Source organism: Silene latifolia, chromosome Y (assembly GCF_048544455.1).
Source record: "Silene latifolia isolate original U9 population chromosome Y, ASM4854445v1, whole genome shotgun sequence".
Classification (NCBI taxonomy): domain Eukaryota; kingdom Viridiplantae; phylum Streptophyta; class Magnoliopsida; order Caryophyllales; family Caryophyllaceae; genus Silene; species Silene latifolia.
The window spans coordinates 183,442,241-183,461,979 of record NC_133538.1 but is presented as its reverse complement, the minus strand read 5'-3'; the positions used below and the strand labels follow the sequence as shown (position 1 = coordinate 183,461,979).

General features: G+C 37.0%; 1 non-coding gene across 1 annotated transcript; it reads left to right on the top strand.

The window, feature by feature from the left end:
- The first annotated feature begins 1,030 nt into the window (after positions 1–1,030).
- LOC141636410 (small nucleolar RNA R71) lies at positions 1,031–1,136 on the top strand. The gene has a single exon (XR_012541025.1). It is a non-coding gene; the product is annotated as a small nucleolar RNA R71 (small nucleolar RNA).
- The last annotated feature ends 18,603 nt before the right edge of the window (positions 1,137–19,739 follow it).

The window sequence follows — 19,739 nt, the reverse complement described above, 5'->3', positions numbered from 1 at the left end:
TTATCATGCCTCGGGTAACCGAGATGGTAGCATCTTTATACCTGAGTGGTCCTGGTAAGGCACTTGGAGTATGGGGGTGTTACACCTGTTCACTCGATCGAGTAGAAATTCCACTCGATCGAGCACTTTCTTCAGCAAATCTACACGATCGACCTCCAGAAACTAGTCGATCGAGTACTTTCTTTGCCTTCAGCTCATTTCCTTTGACAGAACACTGTTCATCAGCTATTATTTCCTTCCTTAGGTTTAATTTCAACACTTCCGGTCCCTCATGTGAATGACCGCTTCTCAAATTAATTAAATTTACCGTCTCATGTGGATTTTTGTCACTTTGTGACGGTAAATGACCCGGCTTCCTTGTGGACTGGTTAGCGGCTAACTGGGCAACTTGAGTTTCAAGTGCCTTGATAGAAGCATCTTTTTGTTGGTCGCTTAACTTTCACTGCTTTGTTAAAGACTGCAACATCGTCTTCAACTCACCTATCTCACTCACCCCACCATAAGACGAGGCACCTTGATTAGGTGTAGGAAAGGAAGGAGGCGTCTGAAAGCCTTGTTGAGTCTTATGTGGAGGGACATATGACTGCTGCTGGTGCGGAGGAGGGTTAGGATTGAGCACATTTTGACTAGTCCACCTCAAATTGGGATGGACTGCCCCTTGGTTATTAGAATAGGAACCCCCTCCTTGCCTGTATTGTTGAAAGGCAATGACCTGTTCCTTCTCTGTAAGACAGCCAACAGCATATGGACCGTCCGAGGCTCCCCAGCAGAATGTAACTCCAACTTATCAAATCTAGCATTCATGGCTTCCAGTTGAGCCACCACTTGCTTATCGACTGCATGAACTGTTCTAATACCATCCCTCGGGTTTCCATATTCAGCACTGTGGTTCGCCATCTCTTCAATAAGGGCCCTTCCCATATCATCGTCAGTATTCTCTTGGAATCTCAAATTAGATGACGCATCAAGTATGGCTTTATGATCATCATACAGCCCATTGTAGAACTGGTTAAATAGAAACCACGGGTCAAAACCATGGTGAGGAAGAGACCTCGCCAACTTCTTGAAACAGGACCATGCTTCATAGAGAGTCTCGTCAGGTGCCTGCTTGAAACTCGTAATCTTTGGCCTAAGCTGATTGGTGCGCTGTGGAGGGAAATATCTCTTATAAAAAGAAAGAGCAACGGTCTCCCAGTTTGTAACCCCTGCGGCCGTACGGTCCAAGTCTGTCAGCCACTCCCTGGCTGCATCGGTGAAAGAAAAAGGAAATAGAACTTCCTTAATCTTGTCTTGAGTTACCCCCTTTGTGGCGGGGATAGTAGAACATGTGGGATTTATCTGTATGCATCCCTTTAATTTTAAGGATTATAACGAATTATAATGACGAATGCGAGTCATAAAATGAATTACATAAACAAAAGGTAGAGAATTAAGGAATAACCTTCGGTCCTAGCAAAATCGGCCTAAGAACAATATCGCAATGATATTCGCCTATCAGTTGCACCCAAGATGATATAAGATATGCCCTTAACTTGTTGCTAGAATCGATCCCTCAATTTCTGTAAAATTGCTTAGGGTTTTTCGTTTTTTTGTTTTTAGATGAGAGGCAAGAATAGGTTAGAATTAGGTTATAAAATTACTCCCTCTCCTCCCTCTTAAACCGTGAAAGAGGAAGAGCAATAGGGTTATTTTTTTCTTCCTATTTTCGGCCCATATACCGAAATAATAAAGAGTATTATTTCCTTATTTTCGGTTTTGGCAACTACCGAAAATGAGGATAAAAATCCTTATTTTCGGTTATTCCAAAAATGTATAAAATGTGTTAAATATAAATTGTCATTAATATTATTCCGTTTTATTAATACGGGTCAATAATGACAATATCGTATAATTATCATTCGCTGATTAAATATAACCGATTACATTTAATTACGAATTAACATATTAATTCGTCCAAGCTAACATTATATACATTAATTAAATATAACATATTATATTCAATTTTACGAAATTTGTGATTAATTGTCTCAGCTAATATTATTTAATCGGCATTAAATAATCGTCTCATCAATACATTGACTAACTGTTTAGTTATATAAGGCATCAATGTGATTACATTTCCATAACCACATCTCTCAAACACATCCTTTAGGTGTGACTTTTAGGGACCAATTGATCACCGCCATCTGTATGATAATAACGTCAAACTTTCTAGTAAGCCAACCGTTATTAGGTAATCGTTAATCAACTGATAAAATACGAAGTATACCCTTGTGAACCTTTAAGAGATTTACAAATGTTATCACACTAATTTGTGGAGGACACAAGCTCCAACAAACTCCCACTTGTCCTTACAAGTGTATGTGCGATAACCGATTCTCATATCCTAAAATTTCTCCCACTCAATGTAAAACAATTTGCAAAATCCGTATTCACATAGGTCATATTTTACAAGTGATCTGTATCAAGTGTGGTTTCCCCGACTAGAGAGTAACTTAACTGATAAACGAATCATCATTCGAGCATGGCCATGCATTTCAGTTACTACTCCTCGAGTGGCCCTGAGAAATAACTATACCAGATAAAGGTTGGATATTTTCCTCAACTCGAATCCTGCAGATGTAAGCATAGTATGAAATGACCTAGAAAAAATCTACTTAGCCTCCAGTTACGGCAGACCGTGAGAAAGAAACCAAAGTCACCCAAAAACTGCCTTAATCTCAAGAGACAGTCGATAATCAAAAGAATCGACTCTAGGAACACAATGGATGTTCTATCCATGACCTGGAACCGAATGTTTTTAAACATTTAGGACTCCATTACGTTGCCACAAAAATTTGTCCTACGAGGTATCGTTATAATCTCGCATCTGTGATCGATCAGTCCACCGTTTAACTTATGGCTCGTTGAACCCACCATCAATCGATTGCACAATATAATAGCCAGAGTTATCAGCTCATTAAGGCGATTACAGACAAAAAAAAGTATAATGTAATTCAGTTCACTTTGTGGCGTTCAAAGTTGTCAGTACAATCCACATGAAAAACAAAATATTATAAAAAACGATGAAGTTATAAATAGTATATGAAAAAAAATAATGTATCAAATCCATAATCAACTACTACAACTCAGGAACACGTTTAATTCCCATGGAAATAACATGTCCTACATGGTTATCATAATTCAACGTTTTAGTGAGAGGATCCGTGATGTTATCATTCGTCGCAATCTTGTCAATCACTATCTCCTCTTGCTCCACGTAATCACGGATCAGGTGAGCCTTCTGATGTACATGTCTAGATTTGTTGCTAAACTTTAGCTCCTTAGCCTGGAAGATGGCACCTCTATTGTCACAATATATGGTGATCGGGTCATTCGAACTAGGAATTATCGCAAGTCCTTGTAAGAATTGACGCATCCATATCGCTTCCTTTGCTGCCTCCAAAGCGGCATAGTACTCGGATTCAGTGGTAGAATATGCTACAACACTCTGTTTGGAACTCTTCCAGCTGACCGCAGCACCATTAAGAGTAAAGACGAACCCAGACTGAGATTTTGAGTCATCTCGATCCATTTGGAAGCTAGCATCTGCGTAACCGATTGCGCATAGCTTAGTATCTCCTCCATAAATCAATACCCAATCCTTAGTCCTCTGTAGGTACTTGAGGATGTTTTTAACAGCTATCCAGTGTGTTTCACCTAGAGTCTTTTGGTACCGACTCGTCATACTCAATGCATATGCCATGTCTGGACGTGTGCATATCATGGCATACATGATTGATCCTATTGCAGATGCATAAGGAACACGACTCATGCGCTCAATCCCTTCAGGCGTCGTGGGTGACTGTGTAACACCCCATAATTTTGAAGACCCTTATTATATTTTAAAAGTAACAATTTAATCTATTTTAATTTAATATTAATTTATTTGAAATAAAATTTATTTGATAAAATATAATCTTATTTTATTTTGAAGAAATGTAATTATTTTTGATAGTTTAGAAATGTTTAAAAGTGATTTAAACTATATTTAAACCTTTTTCCCTTGATAAAATAGATTTCGGATAAAAGTCGTAAAATTGGGATTTTCCCATTTCTTACGGTCGTTGGGTAAACGAGTTTGAAAATTGGGCATATGAGTACTTAATCTTTTAGTAAAATCGTGTTTAAGAACTTTAATTTTCTCGGAAATCGCGTTCGACGAATATTTCTAATTTCCGTCGAAACGAACCAAAACGTAAACAATGGAAACTCACCCAAACACCCTACCCCAAACCATGCACCCTCCATCCTCCATGGGTCTTCTCTTCATCTTTCATTTCCTCAATTCTTATTCTCTTTCTTCCTTTCATCAAACACCAAATTCATCTCAAAAATCCTCCTTACAATCCCTAAATCCTTCATAATTCCTTCATTTCTCCACCAAATCTCATAAAAATTATATATTTTGAATCCTCTCTTCAATCCTCATCTACTAGTAAGCTTTATTTTCATTTCCTCCAATTTTTGTTTAAGACACTTTTTTTAGGGTTTCGAATTTAAGCTTAATAATTGTGTTTTTGTTGTTCTTATAGATGAAGAATTTGAAAATGAGTTAGGTGACTCATATATTGTAGAAGATGATGAGTGATTTCGGTTTCTAGGGCTCTTTCTCAAGTGTTATTGTTCTCTTTTTCTAAACTTAAGGTAACTATTCCGAGTTACTCGACGAATTAATGTCACATTAGTAGTTGTATTTGTTGTTTGTTGTTGTTTGTTGTTGTTGTTGTTGTTGTTGTTGTTTGTTGTTGTTTGAGACGATCTTGTTGATAAATGAATGAATGAAGTAAGATGAGTATGCTTATGTTTAATTTATGTTACCCATTTGTATATTATTGTTTGGAACAAATTTGGATGAGAAATTATGTTTTGTGACAAGTGCGTGTTTTGGCTGGAACGCGTCAGTATCGGACCGAGACATTTTCCAATGTTTCCAAAAATATGACAGATTGAACGGCATCGAAAAATTAGGTGGTTTAGCCACTTGAATCACTCAATTCGGAGTCCGTATGAGTAAATGGCGTCGTTTTATCGATTACAATTTATAGAAAAGTTTACCCTTGTGTGAGACGGTTATTTATGCTATTTTATTATGCGAGAATTTTGTGGAATTAGTTATTTTGTAAGTTGGAATATATTTTCTTATGTTGATAGTCTTTCACATGATAGAAATTGGAAATGGCATGAGAATGATATTGTGATGAATTTTGTGATTTGGGCCAAAGTAGGCCAAGACTATGAGCTGGGCCTGATTGACCGAACGAGTTTGGTCAAAGTAGGTTTAAACCGGCCAGCCTCGATTTGACCGATGACCCGTCGCGGGACTCGGGTCGAGGGTTTGTCTTTGAGGTGAGATTGGTTGTTATTGGATGTTTATGTTATGCCTTGATATTTGTAATTATCATTTCACATGTTGGTTGTTGGATGCTTTGGATGCCTTATGCTTGAGTCTTATTGCCTCTTTGCCATTTTAGCTTTTTCTCATGGATTATGGTATTAGTGGTTAGCTGGAATTTGGGTTATTATTGATATTGGAGATATTGTTGGATTGTCAGCCAAATATGCTCTTGCGAAGCCTTTCATATGCTAGGGTGTGTATGATCATTTGTGTGTGCAAGTTTGGACTCTTTGCCCCTTTTTTTGGTTAATTGGGTGTCCTACATGTCTTGTGTGGTGTGGGCTAAAGTATTCAAGTTGGGACTAGGTCCTAGGTGAGTATTTCGGCCTTCATCATAGATAGGCCATTATAGTCTTTGACGAGTGTATGTTTGCGGCTTAATAGCCTTTGTGTCTTAGCTTGGTGGGTTTATATCCAAGTTAGGGCATGACCTCCTAACGTACTCGTAGAAGTATGTGGTCAGCTTAAGTACTAGCCAACCCTTTGGGGGACTCCTTAGGGGTACTCATGTGTGTGATCATGGGTCTTGGATGCGGTATTTTCCGCATGTCGCTAGGTCTGCGCAGGTTTAGGACTAGGGTGTTTACCTTACCTCGTGGTATAGACTCGAGTTCTGAGTGACTATTGAGTTGTACTAGGAACTTATGCCTGTCTCTAGATATATTGTCCTTTCTTGTTTGATGATTCTATGAATCATAGAAGGTGAGATGCAAGCCGGCTATGGTTGATAGAGTTTGGATTCCTGGATGTTATGTGATTCACATGATAGTTTAGTATGAGTCGGTCTATTATTCACATGCTAGGACTATGTGTTGTTATATTGTTGTTCACATGATAAGCATGATTGTCTAGCATCTATATGCTAAGGCTATGTGTTATTCATATTCATATTCTTATGTTTACATGTTATATTAATCATGACATTTCGTGGCTGGGAGAACTCGGAGTTACTCCCCACTGACTGTGGCTTTCGTATTTGTATAAAATGCGATTGACAGGTAGGTGATGCATATATGGGGTACATGGAGGAGCTAGCGAGCAAAGTAACCTTGGGACCTAGATTGGCTTTATTTTATTGTGACCCTTAAACACTTTTTATGTCATTTACTTTCTTTAGGGACATATGTCCCCCTTTTTCATATTTGGGTTGTATAACTTTGTTTCGCGACTTTAGCGATGTTTTATTTATGAGATTTATTTAGACCTTGCATGTTTGACACCTTCCCATTTGGATATTTTTATAACAGGTTCAGGTTTTAAAAATTACAGGTTTTTACCCAAATGAACATTACAAACATATCCATGCAGTTTTTATCTAGAATTATGTGTTTACTTTTCCGCAATAAATGAGAGTGTCACATTTGGTATCAGAGCATATTTGCTCCCGACGCACGTTTGTGCACCCCCAATATAAATAACTTGACCTTAAAATAATAAACTTGAGAGATGGGTAGGATGGGTAGACTTAGGACCTTATGTTGTAGCCTCTTTGTGATTGCTATTTGTTAGGTGCTAACCAATGTTCTTTTTTGCAAGATGGCCGCTCCAAGAAACGTAGATAATGCAATCTTACAAGCTAGGTTTGTTAATTGTTAGTTATTAATTTTCGCGCCGTTGAAGCTACGAGCGTGATCTTACTCGTTGGTGACCAAGATTGAGTGGCCGTTGCCGAATGTTGAAGATTGGTTATGCCAAATGAAGAGTGCTTCTACTTTCTCGATATTTCTTTTCGTGTTCAGTGTACCTTACCTTATTCTTTCAATCTCGTTGTTTATTCGTCTTTCTAATTCCTCTTCTCTCGCCTTGGTAACTACTCTCCCATTCTCTCTCCCGATTCATCCTTTGGTTAGTCTTGTTAGTTGTGCTTGATGTGAGAGCCTAGTGAGTTGAGAAACACCTTGGGATTTATGTCTATTGAGAGCTTGTTTGTTATAGGTGATTGAGCATGGGTACTACCTTAGCACATAAGTTGGAATGAACCTAAGCTACTTCATTTGAGAGTCTCGATGTTTCTTGTGGAGAATTAAAAGAATGATAGTTAGCCCCAATCTTTGTAGGCCTTGAAAGGAATACAATAGGACATTCATGTTGCTTAATGGAGTGGTATCGTACTTTGGAATTAGTTAGTTTGTTAAACCTTTTGAGTTGACCAAATCTAGTATAGAGTAACCCTTGTTGACCTTTTGAAATTTGAGAACACGTGGTTGACCTTATTAATCATATCTGAATTTGGGAATTTTGGTGGAAAGTTGTTCGATGTAGTTCATGAGTTCAAAGATGCGATTCTAATTTATGGTATCGGAGACTAGAAGTACGAAGTGGTGAGATGATAGTGTAAACAAGCCATGGTACGTGGGGATGACATAGCAAGTGAAGTTCGATGACGAGAATTGTAAAGGAGATACTTTGGGACTTGGATGGTAACAAATGAATTTGTGTGGTGAATTGATTTTGGCTCTTGGAACCAATTAAGTTGAGGAATACCTACCATTGTAGAGTCCTTGTTAGTCCTATGATTTGGTAGACTTTTGAGGCTTTGTTGAGCACCTTAGTGATGTAACCTTATCATAGCGATCATAAGCTTTGAGGAGTGTTTGGTTAAGCGGTAACCCTTTCATTATGCCGCTTCTGTTCTCCTCTCCTTCTCTTTAGCGTTCGTTGAACCCTGTTTTTATGCCGAAGTTTACGTATCTTCTTCTTGCCCGAGATATCTTCTTAACTCGAGTACCTCTTATTTCTGTCAACCGTTATCTTTACGGTCCGACTCCTTAGTTTCCTAACTTGTCATGCTCATGCACCCTTCGAAAATATTTTACCGTTTCTCTATCCCGTTATCACTCCTTATCTCCTTAGTATAGTTGTTACCTTGTTGATCATGTTTACAGAGTTAGTGGGATGTGATTTGAGGATTTTTGTATTTTGGTTTTTGTCGGGAATTGGTGTAGGAGTTTGTGTCTGTATTTGACCATGTGATATGAGAGTTAGATTTTTGATGGAATTCTTATGATGGCAATGTTGTAGTCTCCTTGCGATTTGAGGTTCGCGTGATTTGGTGGTATAAGACTCACTTTGGTTTCGATTTGATGATGAGACTAATGGGATTAGTTTACCTTGGTGGAGTATTTCTATGGTTATTTTGGATTTGTTTTGGGCATTGTTCGTTCGGGGATTGTTCGTTTGTCATTTGAGCCTTACTTTACGGTATTAGGGATTGATAGCTAAGTTTGTGGAATGTTATTGTAATTTTGGACCTTATATTTAATCCTTTGAGGAATCTTTCTATTGGAATTGGAATATTGTTGGAAAGTAGGATAGTGAATCTTGAGTAAACAGATCAGATGATTTGTCTGATGAACCCATTTATCTTATAGTTAGTGCTAATTATGGATTGGATAGTGCAACGTGTTGCTTGTGGGTTGGTTTCTAGCATGAATGCATTTGGGAATATTGAATCTTGGTAAGGGTATAATATTGTTACTAGTTTCGACTTTGGATTTTGATTTTGTTCGGTGGAGGATATTGGTGGAAACATTTTGATTGGGTAATTGTTAAGTTATAATTGTAGAGGATAGGATTGTCTCAAGGATTAGCTTATAAGTAGACTTGTCGATGAGTGTTTCAGATGGCTCTTTGGATTAGTGTGGCCTCTGGTTGTTGCCCTGTTGATGTTCGAAGGACCTAGTAGGATGACTCTGTGGCTGGAAAATTGAGTGAGTAACCTTTCTTGATGTACCGATCTTCCTAATTCTGATCTCCGACAATTGTCATTCTTGCTATTCTGGCTTGTTCCGTTGAGTTCACCTTTTTGGAACTCATTTGACCTTTTGAGTAAAGCTTCTTGTTCGTTGACATCTTTATTGACTTCATCCCAAAATTCCACCTTTAAGAGTTCAATTCCTTCTTGTCTGTTGGGTGTGAGTTCCCTATCACGACTTGCACCTCTCGTTCCCGATTTGTTTTCCATCTTGCATAGATTCTATCTAGTTTGAGTAAACTTTTGGTTCATTATTTTAAAATTGGAGTTAAATCTACAAATTGACCTCTTTCTTTAACATTTGAAAATGATTTCTCACTCTCTTTCAACCTTGATGTTCGATTTGATACCTAAGCTATTTCTCGTTTTGTGTAATTTCGGACCAATGTTAGTTAACTTTTCGATTCATTGTTAAAATTTGTATTATATTTGGAAAACTTGATTTCTGGTAAAGTTTGAAAAATGATTTAACATTCTTCTATAACAATTGCATTTGACCTTTCGCTTTCATTTTGTTTTGGCGTTGATTCGTTGTCAGGATTCGTTATTGGAGACGTCTGATAGCTAGTTCTGCACTTATCGGCGAATGATTTCGTATTTTGATTTGTCCTTGATTCGGAATGATAGCGCGCTTGCATGCATCAAGAGTTCTCTCATTCCCTTGATATGGACATCGTGCTTTTGAAAGTTTTCTTAAGCCCTTTTGAAGGATCATCTTTTGAAATTCCAATTTGTTTTGAATGTTTTGATTTTCGCCCTTGGAAAATTGAGTTCGTCCTTATTATATTTTCGTTTTCTACTTGCAAGTTTCGAGGACGAAACTTCTTAAAAGGAGGGATGATTGTAACACCCCATAATTTTGAAGACTCTTATTATATTTTAAAAGTAACAATTTAATCTATTTTAATTTAATATTAATTTATTTGAAATAAAATTTATTTGATAAAATATAATCTTATTTTATTTTGAAGAAATGTAATTATTTTTGATAGTTTAGAAATGTTTAAAAGTGATTTAAACTATATTTAAACCTTTTTCCCTTGATAAAATAGATTTCGGATAAAAGTCGTAAAATTGGGATTTTCCCATTTCTTACGGTCGTTGGGTAAACGAGTTTGGATATTGGGCATATGAGTACTTAATATTTTAGTAAAATCGTGTTTAAGAACTTTAATTTTCTCGGAAATCGCGTTCGACGAATATTTCTAATTTCCGTCGACACGAACCAAAACGTAAACAATGGAAACTCACCCAAACACCCTACCCCAAACCATGCACCCTCCATCCTCCATGGGTCTTCTTTTCATCTTTCATTTCCTCAATTCTCATTCTCTCTCTTCCTTTCATCAAACACCAAATTCATCTCAAAAATCCTCCTTATAATCCCTAAATCCTTCATAATTCCTTCATTTCTCCGCCAAATCTCATAAAAATTATATATTTGGAATCCTCTCTTCAATCCTCATCTACTAGTAAGCTTTATTTTCATTTCCCCCAATTTTTGTTTAAGACACTTTTTTTAGGATTTCGAATTTAAGCTTAATAATTGTGTTTTTGTTGTTCTTATAGATGAAGAATTTGAATATGAGTTAGGTGACTCATATATTGTAGAAGATGATGAGTGATTTCGGTTTCTAGGGCTCTTTCTCAAGTGTTATTGTTCTCTTTTTTCTAAACTTAAGGTAACTATTCCGAGTTACTCGACGAATTAATGTCACATTAGTAGTTGTATTTGTTGTTTTTTGTTGTTGTTGTTGTTGTTGTTGTTGTTGTTGTTGTTGTTGTTTGTTGTTGTTTGAGACGATCTTGTTGATAAATGAATGAATGAAATAAGATGAGTATGCTTATGTTAAATTTATGTTACCCATTTGTATATTATTGTTTGGAACAAATTTGGATGAGGAATTATGTGTTGTGACAAGTCCGTGTTTTGGCTGGAACGCGTCAGTATCGGACTGAGACGTTTTCCAATGTTTCCAAAAATATGACAGATTGAACGGCATCGAAAAATTAGGTGGTTTAGCCACTTGAATCACTCAATTCGGAGTCCGTATGAGTAAATGGCGTCGTTTTATCGATTACAATTTATAGAAAAGTTTACCCTTGTGTGAGACGGTTATTTATGCTATTTTATTATGCGAGAATTTTGTGGAATTAGGTATTTTGTAAGTTGGAATATATTTTCTTATGTTGATAGTCTTTCACATGATAGAAATTAGAAATGGCATGAGAATGATATTGTGATGAATTTTGTGATTTGGGCCAAAGTAGGCCAAGACTATGAGCTGGGCCAGATTGACCGAACGAGTTTGGTCATACTAGGTTTAAACCGGCCAGCCTCGATTTGACCGACGACCCGTCGCGTGACTCGGGTCGAGGGTTTGTCTTTGAGGTGAGATTGGTTGTTATTGGATGTTTATGTTATGCCTTGATATTTGTAATTATCATTTCACATGTTGGTTGTTGGATGCTTTGGATGCCTTATGCTTGAGTCTTATTGCCTCTTTGCCATTTTAGCTTGTTCTCATGGATTATGGTACTAGTGGTTAGTTGGAATTTGGGTTATTATTGATATTGGAGATATTGTTGGATTGTCAGCTAAATATGCTCTTGCGAAGCCTTTCATATGCTAGGGTGTGTATGATCATTTGTGTGTGCAAGTTTGGACTCTTTGCCCCTTTTTTTGGTTAATTGGGTGTCCTACTTGTCTTGTGTGGTGTGGGCTAAAGTATTCAAGCTGGGACTAGGTCCTAGGTGAGTATTTCGGCCTTCATCATAGATAGGCCATTATAGTCTTTGACGAGTGTATGTTTGCGGCTTAATAGCCTTTGTGTCTTAGCTTGGTGGGTTTATATCCAAGTTAGGACATGACCTCCTGACGTACTCGTAGAAGTATGTGGTCAGCTTAAGTACTAGCCAACCCTTTGGTGGACTCCTTAGGGGTACTCATGTGTGTGATCATGGGTCTTGGATGCGGTATTTTCCGCATGTCGCTAGGTCTGCGCAGGTTTAGGACTAGGGTGTTTACCTTACCTCGTGGTATAGACTCGAGTTATAGAGTGACTATTGACTGTACTAGGAACTTATGCCTGTCTCTAGATATATTTTCATTTCTTGTTTGATGATTCTATGAATCTTAGAAGGTGAGAAGCAAGCCGGCTATGGTTGATAGAGTTTGGATTCCTGGATGTTATGTGATTCACATGATAGTGTAGTATGAGTCGGTCTAGTATTCACATGCTAGGACTATGTGTTGTTATATTGTTGGTCACATGATAAGCATGATTGTCTAGCATCTATATGTTAAGGCTATGTGTTATTCATATTCATATTCTTATGTTTACATGTTATATTAATCATGACATTTCGTGGTTGGGAGAACTCGGAGTTACTCCCCACTGACTGTGGCTTTCGTATTTGTATAAAATGCGATTGACAGGTAGGTGATGTATATATGGGGTACATGGACGAGCTAGCGAGCAAAGTAACCTTGGGACCTAGATTGGCTTTATTTTATTGTGACCCTTAAACACTTTTTATGTCATTTACTTTCTTTAGGGTCATATGTCTCCCTTTTTCATATTTGGGTTGTATAACTTTGTTTCGCGACTTTAGCGATGTTTTATTTGTGAGATTTATTTAGACCTTGCATGTTTGACACCTTCCCATTTGGATATTTTTATAACAGGTTCAGGTTTTAAAAATTACAGGTTTTTACCCAAATGAACCTATTACAAACATATCCATGCAGTTTTTATCTAGAATTATGTGTTTATTTTTCAGCAATAAATAAGGGTGTCACAGTCTGAGATTTGCTCAACTGCATCCCAGACGTCATTGGAAGGTTCCCCTTCTTAGAGTTGGTCATGCTGAACTTCTCAAGAATCTTATCCAAATAAGACTCCTGACTAAGTGATAACGTCCGTCATGATCTATCTCGGTAGATACGGAATACCAAAATACGTTGTGCCTCACCCAGATCTTTCATCTGGAAATGGTTCTTCAACTATTCTTTAACCGAAGATAGGAGAGGAATGTCATTCCCAATCAAGAGTATGTCATCGACATACAATATCAAGAATACAATCTTGCTCCCACTCGACTTGATATATAAGCATGGTTCCTCGACCGATCGAGTGAAACCATATTCTTTTATCACTTGGTCGAAACGATGATTCAACTCCGAGATGCTTGCTTAAGTCTATAAATGGAGCGTTTAAGCTTGCATACTTTCTTAGGATGTTCAGGATCTATGAAACCTTCGGGTTGCACCATGTAAAACTCTTCCTCTAAATAACCGTTTAAGAAGGCGGTTTTCACATCCATTTGCCAAATTTCATAGTCTTGAAATGCGGCAATCGCTAAGATTATCCGAATGGAACGTAGCATGACTACAGGTGCAAAAATTTCATCATAATTCAATCCGTGCACTTGAGTGAAACCTTTTGCCACTAGTCGTGCCTTATAGGTATCTGGTTGCGCGTCTACAGAACGATTTATTTTGTAAAGCCATTTGCACTGTAGAGGTTTTACCTTATTAGGTAAATCAACAAGATCCTATACGTCATTCTCATACATGAAGTCTATCTCGGATTGCATGGCTTCGAGCTATAGCTTTGAGTCAGAACAGGCCATAGCACCTTTATAAGTAGCGGGTTCATTACTCTCTAGGAGTAAAACGCCATTCTCCTCGACCATACCAATGTATCTGTTCGGAGGATTAGAGACTTTACCCGACCTCCTAGGTTCCTCAGGAATATTAACCGTATCATCAGTTGGAGGAACAACTTCCTCCATCTGTTCCTCGGTTGTTGGTTCTGGAATCATCGACAGCTCGAAGGTTCTATTACTTGTCTTGTTCTCGAGAAATTCTTTATCTAAGAACGTCGCACTAGCCGCAACAAAAACTCAATGTTCGGTAGGCGAATAGAAGTAATGACCAAACGTTCCTTTTGGATAACCTATAAAGTATGTCTTGACCGATCGCGGGCCGAGCTTATCCTCGTGTCTCCACTTGAAATAAGCCTCGCAGCCCCAAACCCGAATAAAGGACAAGTTAGGGACCGTTTCCTTCCACATTTCATATGTAGTCTTGTCAACAGCTTTAGTCGGACTTCGGATAAGTATAAGAGCAGCTGACAAAAGAGCAAAACCCCATAATGAATCAGGCACTACCGTGTGACTCATCATGGATCGAACCATATCAAGTAAGTTTTGATTTCTCCGTTCGGATACACCATTTAATTGAGGTGTTCCAGGTGGAGTTAACTGTAGAACGATTCCACGGTCTTTAAGGTGTTGATCAAACTCATTTGAAAGATATTCGCCACCCTGATCTGAACGGAGTGCTTCAACCTTTCTACCCAGTTGGTTTTCAACCCTGTTCTGTTATTCCTTGAATTTCTCAAAGGACTCACTTTTATGCTTCATTAAGTAGACATATCCGTATCTACTCAAATCGTCCGTGAAAGTGATAAAATATCTATAGCCATCTCTAGCGGTAATTGACATAGGTCCACAAACATCAGTATGTATGAGTCCTTATAGGTCACTACCGCGAATTCCAACACCTTTGAAGGAAATTCGAGTCATTTTGCCAATGAGAAATGATTCACACGTGCCATATGTAGAAAAATCGAATGCGGGAATAGTCCCATTATCGACAGTTTCTTTACACGTTTCTCATTTATGTGTCCCATTCGACAATGGTTTGATCTTTGTCACCAACCTTTAATTTCTTATTATTCCCGTGTAATACTTCCGTGGTTTGATCTAAGATATAAATTCCATTCATGGAAACTGCTTTGCCATAAATAATTTCATTAAAAGAGAAAATACAGCTATTATTCTTTATTAAAAATAAAAATCCGTCTTTATCAAGTACGGAAACTGAAATAATGTTCTTAGACAAACTGGGTACATAGTAACAGTTATTTAAAAATAACTCAAAACCACTAGGGAGTTGGATTACATATGTTCCCTTCAAGACAGCAGAAACTCTAGCTCCATTCCCGACTCGCAGGTCCACATCACCCTTTTCGAGAGGTGTTATGTTTCATAGGCCCTGCAAATGATTACACAGATGAGAACCACAACCAGTATCAAGTACCCAAGTTCCGAAACTTGTATGGTTAATCTCAATCATATGAATATAAGATGACATACCAACAGGAACGACGTGGCCTGCTTTAATGTCCTCACGGTACACGAGACAGTTCCTCCTCCAATGTCCAGTCTTGTGATAATGGTGGCACTCAATGTCACCGCCCTTGCTCTTTGCCTTGCCCTGTGAGCCACTAGTCTCACCGGGCCCACTCTTACCGTTTCCTGGCTTCTTGAATTTTGGCTTACCTACAATTAGGTCGCCTGGAGCTTTGCCCTGACCTTTACCCTTGTTGGAAATCGTGAGAACATCCTGCTTCATGCTCCCACTCAATTTCATATCCTTCTCGGTCTGTACGAGAAGGGAGTGTAGCTCATGAGGACTCTTTTTCAAGTCATTCATGTAGTAGTTCGCCCTGAAAAGGGCAAAACCATCGTGAAGAGAATGAAGCATACGGTCAATGACTATGCTCTCACTGATTTTACAATCAAGTGCCTCCAATTTCACGACATTCTCAATCATGTTAAGAATGTGTGGGCTAACCGGTTGGCCCTTTTGGAGTTTCGCATCAAAGAACCGACAAGTATGCTCATAAGTAACAATTCTTGGTGCTTTTGAGAACTCGTTAGTGAGCGTGGTGAAAATCTTGTTCGCACCTTGGGCAATGAAGCGTCTCTGCAAATTGGTTTCCATTGCAAAGATGAGTACGTTATTTATCGCACCCACTTCCATAACGAAATCACTATAAGCAAGTGACTCGTTAACTCCCGCATTGGGGCCTGGGTTTACCGGTATTGGCTCAGTTAAGTACTTGAGCATACCGTCAGCAATGGCAGCATTCCATAATGCTGCCTCCCAGTCCGCAAAGTTGGACCCATCATTCTTCAGTCGCGTGTACTGATTTATGTTGTCCATAAAAATTTTCAGCCAGGACTCGCGTCCAAGTGTGGCACTTGGCATTGGGATTTTGTTATTTCCAGCCATTTGTTGTAACAGTAATATAAACGTGTGACACTGCGAAAAGAAGAATAAATAATAAGCATGTGCATCGATTTTAATTTAAGTCTAATGCAATACTGTTATAACGCGAAGACTCATGCATTTATACAATTGACATTCCTGAAGAATTATATAAATGATCCCAAAACTCAATTATTTGTAAATTGATAAGTCAACCTTTTGGCTAATTCTACTGTTAGAATTCTTGGTCGATAAATTTCTGTAAATTCTATCTTTAGTCCATCATAATCACGAGAAACTCTTCGGACTATAATGGTGAGATAAACTAAGTCAACACAAACTACTTACCCAACGTAGAAGGGTCATATTATGCCTACCGACGAAGAAGGGATTCATAGTTATTTGCCCTTATAAAGACTAATCTCAATTTCCGTTTTAGAGGAAGATCCCATCAACTTTATTTTAATTCATTTTAAGTGAACTAATATCTAGCATGCGTGAATGAATAAACTAAGGTGATGGCTTAATAAACATGTGACATATGTATGTCTATGAAAACTAACATACAACCTATATGTGTCAATTTTCATGCATTTTAGTAGGTGGTTTGGTTTTAGGCGGAATATGATACATTAACTAGCATGTGAATGAAAAGCAATAAGAACGGTAAAACGGAAAAAAATAAAGTCCTAGTGTGGCCTATCCTATCAAAATGAACATAAGTACAACTTTGGAATCCGTCCTTGGACCCGAGAAGCTTGTCTTGATGTTCCATCTTGATCCATGTAGCGGGAGTGAGCTCCAATCTCCATCTTTAGTCTTCTAAAAAATTACAATTTAAAATTACATAATAAACCTATTTACATTCTAATTTCAAAACCGTAATAAATAAAGAAAACCAAACGGAGATACGAGATCTCAAATTACATTAAAAATTATGTTCCCATCATTACGAAAACATAATTTGACTAAGGCCACACTAAGTATTACAAATTTCAACCGATTGCAAAAATACGTAAATTAAACCATTCAAACGATTCATTCAACAACAAAAAACGCATCAGCTAAAAAAAATTAAACATGCAAGACATAATTCTTTAATTATGTAGATTAATTTTATCCAAACCACCTATTTAATTGATCAAATTAAGTGGCAATTCCTCAATTACTCACTATAAATTTAATCTTAATTCATATAAAACTTGTAATATGAATTTAATCCATCAATAATTTAAATTGCTTTAAAATAATTAAGTATCAATGAATTATGAACCGCTTCACAATAATTAATTGGCCAAAAAAAACAAAAAAAATCCTTTTTTTTTCTCTTTTGGTCTCGGCAAAACAAAAAAAACACTCGAAATTTTTTATTTTTTTTTATTTTTCAGCTCGGCTGAAAGAAACAGAAATCAAAAAAAAATTTCTTTCTTTCTTTCGGCAATTCTGTAAAAAACCGAAACATAAAAAAAAAAAAACAAAAAACGAAAACAAGAAAAAAAAAATGCCCGGCAAACCAAAAAAAAACAAAAAAAAATTAAAACAAAAAAATTAAGATGAAGAAAATCGTTTATAGTTGCTATTAGAACACGATTAGCATATGAATTAATGAAGCGTGATTAACCGTATATGCCAAAAACTATGTAGGAAAAACGAATTTTATATCATCAACATGACGATTCCATTTACAATTTAATTTAATCCGAATTAAATCAAAGCATCTACAAATTCATTTTATTATTATATTAACTGATTAAAACATCAATATGTATGAATCAAATGGAAATCAAAATATCAAAAACGAAAAAAAAAAATTTCGGTCGATCAGTCGAGGCAGTTGGTCGACCAAGGGTACTGGTCGATCGACCAAACCGTGAAACGAAATCAGCTACGGCTTCAAAAAAAACTTACAACTGAAACCCTAATTTTCGAGACCAATTTTTGTTTACATCCAATTTTATGAAAATCATCAAAATAAAATTCGTGGCCATGGCTCTGATACCACTTGTGGGATTTATCTGTATGCATCCCTTTAATTTTAAGGATTATAAGGAATTATAATGACGAATGCGAGTCATAAAATGAATTACATAAACAAAAGGTTGAGAATTAAGGAGTAACCTTCGGTCCTAGCAAAATCGGCCTAAGAAAAATATCGCAATGATATTCGCCTATCAGTTGCACCCAAGATGATATAAGATATGCCCTTAACTTGTTGCTAGAATCGATCCCTCAATTTCTGTAAAATTGCTTAGGGTTTTTCGTTTTTGTGTTTTTAGATGAGAGGCAAGAATAGGTTAGAATTAGGTTAGAAAATTACTCCCTCTCCTCCCTCTTAAACCGTGAAAGAGGAACAACAATAGGGTTATTTTTTACTTCCTATTTTTGGCCCATATACCGAATTAATAAGGAGTATTATTTCCTTATTTTCGGTTTTGGCAACTATCGAAAATGAGGATAAAAATCCTTATTTTCGGTTATTCCAAAAATGTATAAAATGTGTTAAATATAAACTGTCATTAATATTATTCCTTTTTATTAATACGGGTCAATAATGACAATATCTTATAATTATCATTCGCTGATTAAATATAACCGATTACATTTAATTTCGAATTAACATATTAATTCGTCCAAGCTAACATTATATACATTAATTAAATATAACATATTATATTCAATTTTACAAATTTGACAGTTAATTCGTCTCAGCTAATATTATTTAATCGGCATTAAATAATCATCTCATCAACACATTGAATAACTGTTTAGTCATATAAGGCATCAATTTGATTACATTTCCATAACCACATCTCTCAAACACATCCTTTAGGTGTGACTTTTAGGACCAGTTGATCACCGCCATTTGCATGATAATAACGTCAAACTATCTAGCAAGCCAACCGTTATTAGGTAATCGTTAATCAACTGATAAAATACGAAGTATACCCTTGTGAACCTTTAAGAGATTTACAAATGTTATCACACTAATTTGTGGAGGACACAAGCTCCAACAGAATAGTAGTCCGTAAAGACCTCCATATGCTTCCTCGGGTCTTCACATGCCACACCTCTATAGAGATTTCTCTCCACCATATTGATATAGGAAGGACGGATGTCAAATGTATTCCTATCCTCATTCTAGAGATTGAAACCATTAGGAATATACGATGCTTTAGGCTCCGAGTGACTAGCAATGTTCGACATCTTTACTGGTTGAAAGACAGAAATAGAAATGTCTTCTTATAAAGTCTGGTCTTCTGCGAAAAGAGAATGATGTAGCTCTGGCTCGAAAGTACTCAAGTCTTCCTTTCGTGATTTTCTCCACAGACGGAGTCTATGCCTGAATAGTCTTTCTGGCTCTAAATCAGCTGAAACTAACTCAAACCTGTCTGACCTGGGCATAAACAACACTAAAAGAAAATAAATAAGAACTGCCTCAAGGAATAAAAATTCCCTGAGACGGATAAAATAAACGAAACAAAGAC